Source organism: Elephantulus edwardii, unplaced genomic scaffold (genome assembly GCF_000299155.1).
Source record: "Elephantulus edwardii isolate Elephantulus edwardi_28Jun2011 unplaced genomic scaffold, EleEdw1.0 scaffold00051, whole genome shotgun sequence".
NCBI classification, from domain to species: Eukaryota; Metazoa; Chordata; class Mammalia; order Macroscelidea; family Macroscelididae; genus Elephantulus; species Elephantulus edwardii.
This window is the reverse complement of record NW_006399801.1, coordinates 10,106,611-10,113,958: the sequence shown is the minus strand read 5'-3', so window position 1 is coordinate 10,113,958 and position 7,348 is coordinate 10,106,611.

Here is a 7,348-nt window from a genome sequence, read left to right as displayed (position 1 = left end):
GAGCCTAGCCCAGAAAAATTTCAGACTCTTGAAATATCCCAATATTCAGCATCGCATAGCAACAACTGTATGTTGCCCAAGATGGAGATGCTAAACAACTTACAGATAATATAGTAGTATCATTAAAATTGGATGCTTTTCCTTTAAGAATAGGAACAAGGAAGTAAAGTATGATCTCACCATTCTTATTTAACAACATACTGGATGTTCTACACATAATGATGTAGAGAGGAAGAGGAATGGAAGTATACAGACTGGATAAAGAGAAATAAAACAGTTGTACATGACATTAATATCTATATAGGAATTCTACTATGTTTACTAAAAGCAAAACTCCTATAATTAATATGTTAAGTAATTTTTAAGATAGACAAACATAAAAAATCCATCACATTTTTTATATTACCAGTGAGCATATGGAGGATTTGGATTTGGTTTTGGGAAACCATTAATCTATTTCCTGTCTCTATAAATTTACCTGGTTTTGACACTTTATGAGCATTCAATACATGGCTGTTTGAGCTGGCATCTTCCACAACCTAGAGAGAATTCAGGAGGCCATCAAATAACCCAAATAAACAGCGCCCCTGTTTTCATCCCCTTAGTGAGATGACGTGTAAGGCCACCTAGGAGTTTCGATGGCTCTAAAAGCAATTTTCACTGACTGAGTTAAAATTCTCTAAACTCTGATCATATATTCAAATGTAACGGAGTTAAAAGAAATGTTTTAAATAAGACAAGACTGACATGGTCACACCAACCAATGTAAGCTTTTCTTCTTCTTTTTTCTTTTTTAAGACTTCCCCTTTCATAGAAGAATAAGGAAGCTCCAAAACAGAATGAGATCAGTTTTGGAAAACAAGAAACATTCTATTTTCTGAAGGTCTGAGTCATAGGCACTCCAGCTCCATTCTTCTCAGATCTAATGACTCCAAGCTTGACAATTAGGGAGCCGAGTCTCAGAATGTTCAGTGATGGCTCAGGGTTGCATATAAATTCAAGTGTGCCCACAAATTCCTGGCTCATTTTGAACAAAAGGCCGTCTCTCACTGAGAGGACTAATGTTAAAGTTAGATGTTTTTCATAAAATCTAACTTAGTCATGACCATCAAGTCACAACCAACTCATAGCCGAGCCTCTATCTAGTACATTTGCCGAGGCTGTAAATTGCACGAGAGGAGCGTGCTCATCTTTTCATAAAATCTATCTGTTGTTGTCATGTAGTGTCAAGCAGAAGCCAACTTATAGCTAAGTTGTGGTTTTAGAGGCTGTAGAGCACGAAAGAGAAGACTGTCATTTTTTCTCTAGCCAAGAAGCTGATAGATTTGACCCCATGTCTTGGGGTGGGCACTAGGTCACCAGAGCTCCTTAGGCAAATCTAACCAGCAGAACTAAATGTTATTACAGCCCTCTCAAATATATTTAAAAACCTTCACTTTTTGTGGCTGGAACAAACAAATGTAAAAGCAAACAAAATGAAATGAAACACCAAATAAAAAGCAAGCAAAATTAAATGAAACAATATAAAAGCACATTTTATTTTTCTGAAACTATTTCCCACTCAAAATTTAAAGTCTATTAAGCAAAAAATTAATGTATGTAGATAATTGTGTCCATAATAGCTTACAGAGAACGTTTAAAAGGTTATTGCCAGACTCAATTAGCACATAGTCTACAAGCTGCTTAAAAATCAGCTGATGTTTATTGAGCATCTTCTAGATGCTAGGCCCCAAGTTAGGTATATGAAATGTGTTACTTCGTATCAGCCTAGTCACCTAGAGTGCACCACAGCCTGTCAGCCTCTGTCTGTCTCTTCAGTCCACACTCTTAACCCTGCACTATTTGGCCAATCCAGCTTTCCAGACTAAAGAGTTCTAGTCTTCCGATTCCATAATGTTGAGAGAGTGGAAAATAAGGAGGAGCACCTCAAAGTGGCTGAATTTATGGCCAAATATTCCAATTTCTTTGTTTTATTTTTAAATGGAAAAAAAGTTAAACCAATTAAAATTTCTTCTAGACAACACATTTGTGATAACTCAAGATTTATGTTACAGTTGTTTTTGTTAGGTGACCTCACATTGATTGTAACTTCGTTGTGATCTTGTAAACATCAGATCTGAACCATCCGCATAACCTCTGTCTTGTTCAAACCCATTGTTAAAGTCAGTCACTGTGTAAATCCTTCTTGTTGACAGTCTTCCTGCTACTTATAGAAGACATCACGCATATTTTAGCTTACTGTTAAATCTCTAAGGAGCTCTCCTGGTGCAGTCTATAGGAAGTTAACCCACTTTCCACATGTCTCTGGCAGTTCACATCCACCAAAGCCTGAAGTATGAGAGATAATGCCCTTGTGTGAGATTTGCAGCCTTGCAAACTCAATGGAGGGCCAGCTATGAGTCATTTCCAACTGGAAAGCAATGGGTTGAATTGAATTTGTTTTAATTCCTAGGACAGAAAGAAGTAAATGAAAGTGAAAGAAGGTAGGAAGACACAGAGATACAGAGACAGACTGAGAGATAAAGAAAGAGAGAGAACTTGGTATATGGGTCTATGTTTGGACATATTTCAAGTTTCCTCAAGGTACTGATATATGACCACTTAATCTTGCAAACATAATAATAGTGCTTGGGACTATTTTAGCTATAAAACTTTATCTGTGGATAAGGAATATCTGTACTTTCTAAGCTGTGTTTCTTTTGAGCTTTGAATGTGTATAACCAACTTGAAGTGAGATAAGGCTCAGGCAAGAAAGAGAAGGAAGGGATGGTCTTGTTCTGTTGGAAAGAGGAAGACAAATGTTACTGACATGGGAAAGGGGTGACATGTTTGGAAAAAGGAGGAAGTTCTAACATACCTATTTCTTGTTTTGATTTAGAATTCAAAATACACTTGAACAGATGTAAAAGCTTTCATCAAAGTGTGCAGCAAACGCATAAAATGGAACCTATTACCTATCAGTACTACTATCACATAACATGTGTATATGTGTGTACATCTACAATACGGATGAAAAGCTGATGGCAACTTTTCTAAAGAAAAAATACATTAAACACATGTTTAAGGAAATTTCTCTTTGGCTCTTACTTTTTCAATTTGTTAAAAATACTGTTCTAACTTAATTATCTTCATAAAACAGCCCTCCAAGTTCATTAACTCAGAAATGTATGACAATCACAAAATAATTAGATAATTGTTACTGGATACACCACAAGGGGAAGTGTACTTTACTGAGCACAGAGTTTTGCATAAAATGATCTGGAAAGGGTACAGGGCAGTTTCTGAAATGAGTCACCATCTTCTCCCCAAGAAGAAATAGGTGGGATGAATCTTTGTAGAGGCTATCCTGCTCTCTCTGTTAATTCTTTTCATTTTGTACTAAGACAAGACAATGGGTCTACATTCACAGATTTGCTTCTTTCAGGAAGCTTGTTATACAACATTACCTCTGCTTCTGACCAAGTTCAAAGGTTCTTCTGTCCTTTTCAACTCAAGATGGACCTGGGGCCTCCTAACCAGAGCAAAGGCAGTCTGCACTTCCTAGGGGTGGGTTTTGCCTGGTGTGGAAACCCCATGGTGAATTTTGTATAGCACAGAGTAAGCAGATTCTATCTTACTTCTATGGTTAAGTCTACACCCTTTGAAATTAACCTCGTGCCAAATTCTAGTCACAACATTCAATTACTCTTTGGAACAGGATACATTCCTTAATCTTTAAGTTTCCTCACCTGTCAAATGACATGTAAATATCTCAGAGCTTTTATAATCATGCAATGAAGCATATACATTGGTCCGTTTGATTTTATGAACCAAAGACTCTCTCATACTAGTACTGATTATGGCTACTTCCAGAATGATAAGGAGAAATCCTAGACCAGGAGTTAGATTTCCAGGATGATCCCTTCTTTAAACAGCACAGATTAATTGTGCAACAATGGAACAACTATGCTTATCCTCTCCTGGCCTCATTCTCTTCTCTATGTTTCCCTTTCTCCACGCACATATGAGACAGAGTAAGTACTTCCAGTCCTGTGGAGTTACATACCATCTCTATGTGTATGGTTCTCTACTAAACAGGCCAATGCATCCAACTTTTCCTCCCCTGGAAGCTCAGCGGTCTTAGCCGAAAGGTCCAAAACAGCCTTATTGCATGTTTCTTACCCTCACCCCATCTCCCAAGTATCCACATTTAAGGAGACAGAGCCACCAACCACCTAGCCACTTTGGCCAGATCAGTAGTAGTATTGTTCCCTTTCCTATTCTCTCCTGTTGGTGACATATCAAGAGTCTACTTCAAATCTGTCCTTTCACCTCTCGCAACCCCAGAACCATTGTTGCTCTCCGTGAGCCCTTTATTTCTACCCCTGCCCTCCCCTGTTATGCTCCACTCTGCAGTCACTTCTCAGACTGGAAATGAGATCATCCCAGTTTCCTTCTTGGAGCTCTCTGGTGGTTTCCCAGTACATTTAGGGCAAAGCTGAAGCTCTTTGCTGCAACTTCCAAAGGCCCAAATGACCTCACCCCTGCCTACTTCCTCAACTTCACCGGAGGACACTTTTTGCTCATTATTGTTTAGCTGTACTTAGCTCAGTCCTACCACAGGGCCTTTGCATTCCCAGTGCCTTCTGCCAGGCAGCCATGGAAAGCTTCTTCCCCAACTTGTGAAACACAGCAAGCTTTTTCTAGTCCTGTTCATCTTAGCATAATGATGTCACTCTAATTAAAGCAAATCATTGCTTCACAGTGTTACTTATTTCAGTTCTGCTCTGATTTCCTTTATAAAACAAAATCTGTGATTACTTTGGTCTTTTTTTTACTAGAGTACAGCTTAACATAATAAAGTGCATTAATATTAAGTAAAATGAATTCGTTCATAGAGCTGGAACTGGAGAACAAAAAGAGAACTCATTTTGCATTTCTTAAGCTGAGAGAACTGAAAAACAAATTTAAGCCTTGAGTTACATCACTGAAAGATGCTATGGCAATATATTGAATGATCCAGGAAGAATAAAAAGAAGATGGTAGAACTACACAAAGTAACTATACTAAAAAGAACTGACTGACATTGAAAAATTTCAGGCAGTACCATATGAGCAGGAGCCAATGATAATGAAAGAGAACTGCACTGAAAACATTGGCCAAAAATAAGGGCTTCCAAATCAATAGGGCACCAATTGACTTGTTTCAACAGACAGATGCAGTCCTGGATATGCTCACCAGTTTATTCCAGGAAATTTGGAGGGTAGCTCTCTGGGCAATGGATTGGAAGACGTCCATTTTTTGTTCCCTTTTCCAACAAAGGTAACACAACAGAATGTGAAAGTTATAGAATAGTATTAATATAACATGTAAGCAGAATATTGCTGAAAATCATTCAAAATCATCTAGATTAGTACATAAATCGGGAACTTCCAGAAGTTTAAGCAAGATCTAGAAGAGACTGGTATGAGGGATATCTTTGCTGATGTCAGATGAATCTTGGCCAAAAGTAAATAACAGCAGAAGAATGTCTATTTATGGTTTATTGACTATACAAAGGCATTTGATTGTGTGGATTTTGTAACAAGTATGGCTAATATTGAGAAGAATGGGAATCCCAGAGCACTTCATTGTGCTAATTAAGTGAAAAACCTATACTTAGACCAAGAGGCTATAATGCAAACAGAGCAAGGGAAAACTACATGGCTTAAAATAAGGAAAGGAGTGTGTCAGGGTTGTATTCTCTTTCCATATTTGTTCAATCTGTATGCTGAGCAAATTTTTTGAGAAGGTAGGCTCTATGAAGAAGAATGTGGTATAAAGATCAAAAGAAGAATCATAAATAACCTGTGTTATGCAGATGTCACAACCTTGCTTGCTGAAAGTAATGAGGATTTGAAGCACTTGTTGCAGAAAATCAAAGAATACGTCCTTCAATATGGATTACATATCAATGTCAAGAAAATAAAAAAAAAATCTTACCACTGGACCAATAAACAACATCATGATAGATGGAGAAAAGATTGAAACTGTCAGAAAGTTTATCTTACTTGGATCCACAATCAGCATACTTGGTAACCATAGTCAGGATATCAGGAGATATATTGGATTGGGAAAGTCTTCAGTCAGGGACTTTTCAAATTATTGAGGAGTGATGATGTTAGTTTAAGGACTAAAGTGTGTCTGATTCAGGCCACAGTCTTTCCAATCATTTGCTATGCATCTGAGAGTAAGGAAGACTTATTACTAGGAGGGGTATGTCCTTGGAGAGGGACATGATGCTTGGAAGGGCGGAGGGTTGGCGAAGGAGTGGAAGACCCTCAACCAGGTGGATTGACATAGTGATTGCCGCAATGAGCTCTAGTATGTCAGGAAGTGTGAGGATGGTACAAGATAGGACAGGGTTCAGATCTGTTGTTCATAGGGTCACTATGAGATGTAGGTAATCGACAGCACCTAACAACAACAACAATGTTAAGTGCATAGTTTGATAAATACATACTGCCATTGAGTTGATTCCCATTCTGATTCATAGTGACAATAGTCTCTCCAAGACTATAAATGTTCATGAGCGTAAACTGTCCTTTTTTCCCCCTCAAAGGGGATAGTGATTTCAAACTGCTAACCTTTCATTTAGTAAACGATTATGTAATGTACTTCACCACAAAGCCTAATATTATACAGATGTATACATAGAAACATGTATTTCAAAGTCAAGCCTCACATCTTTCTCCTCAGTTTCCAAAAGTAACCATTACTATGAGTTATCTCACACTTGACTAGTTTTGCTTGTTCTTTAACTTCATAGAAATGTGACCATATGGCATACACTCTATTGTAGCTCATTTCTTTCACTCAGCAAAATGCTTTGAAAGTTGTCATGAGGTTGTGTGAAAAGAAATTTGTACTTTTTATGACTATAAAGAGGTCTGGTAGCACAGTCTGTAGAGAGTTATGATGCTAGCCCAAAGACAAGTACCTCTCTGGTCGTTTGAATCCGACTCATCTCCAGAGAAAGATGGGCAACCTCCTCTCATTTGATTGCCAGTCTCAGGAGCCTACTTGAGGGTCAGCTATAATTGGGAACCAATTCAACAGCAATGAGTTTAAGTTTTTCTAGTATCACATTGTGTGACCATAATACAATTTGTTTATCCCTCAATCCTACATTCACAAGAAACTTAATTCTGCCAACAGTTCTGTGATTTTGGAAGCAGATGCTTCCCCATTTGAGATTCAGATGAGACCATGTTGTTGTTGTTGTTGTTATGTGCCATTGAGTCGTTTGTGACTCATAGCGACCCTATGTACAACAGCCCTAAACCCTGCTCTATCCTGTGCCAATCGCATTGCCTCTGACACACCCATC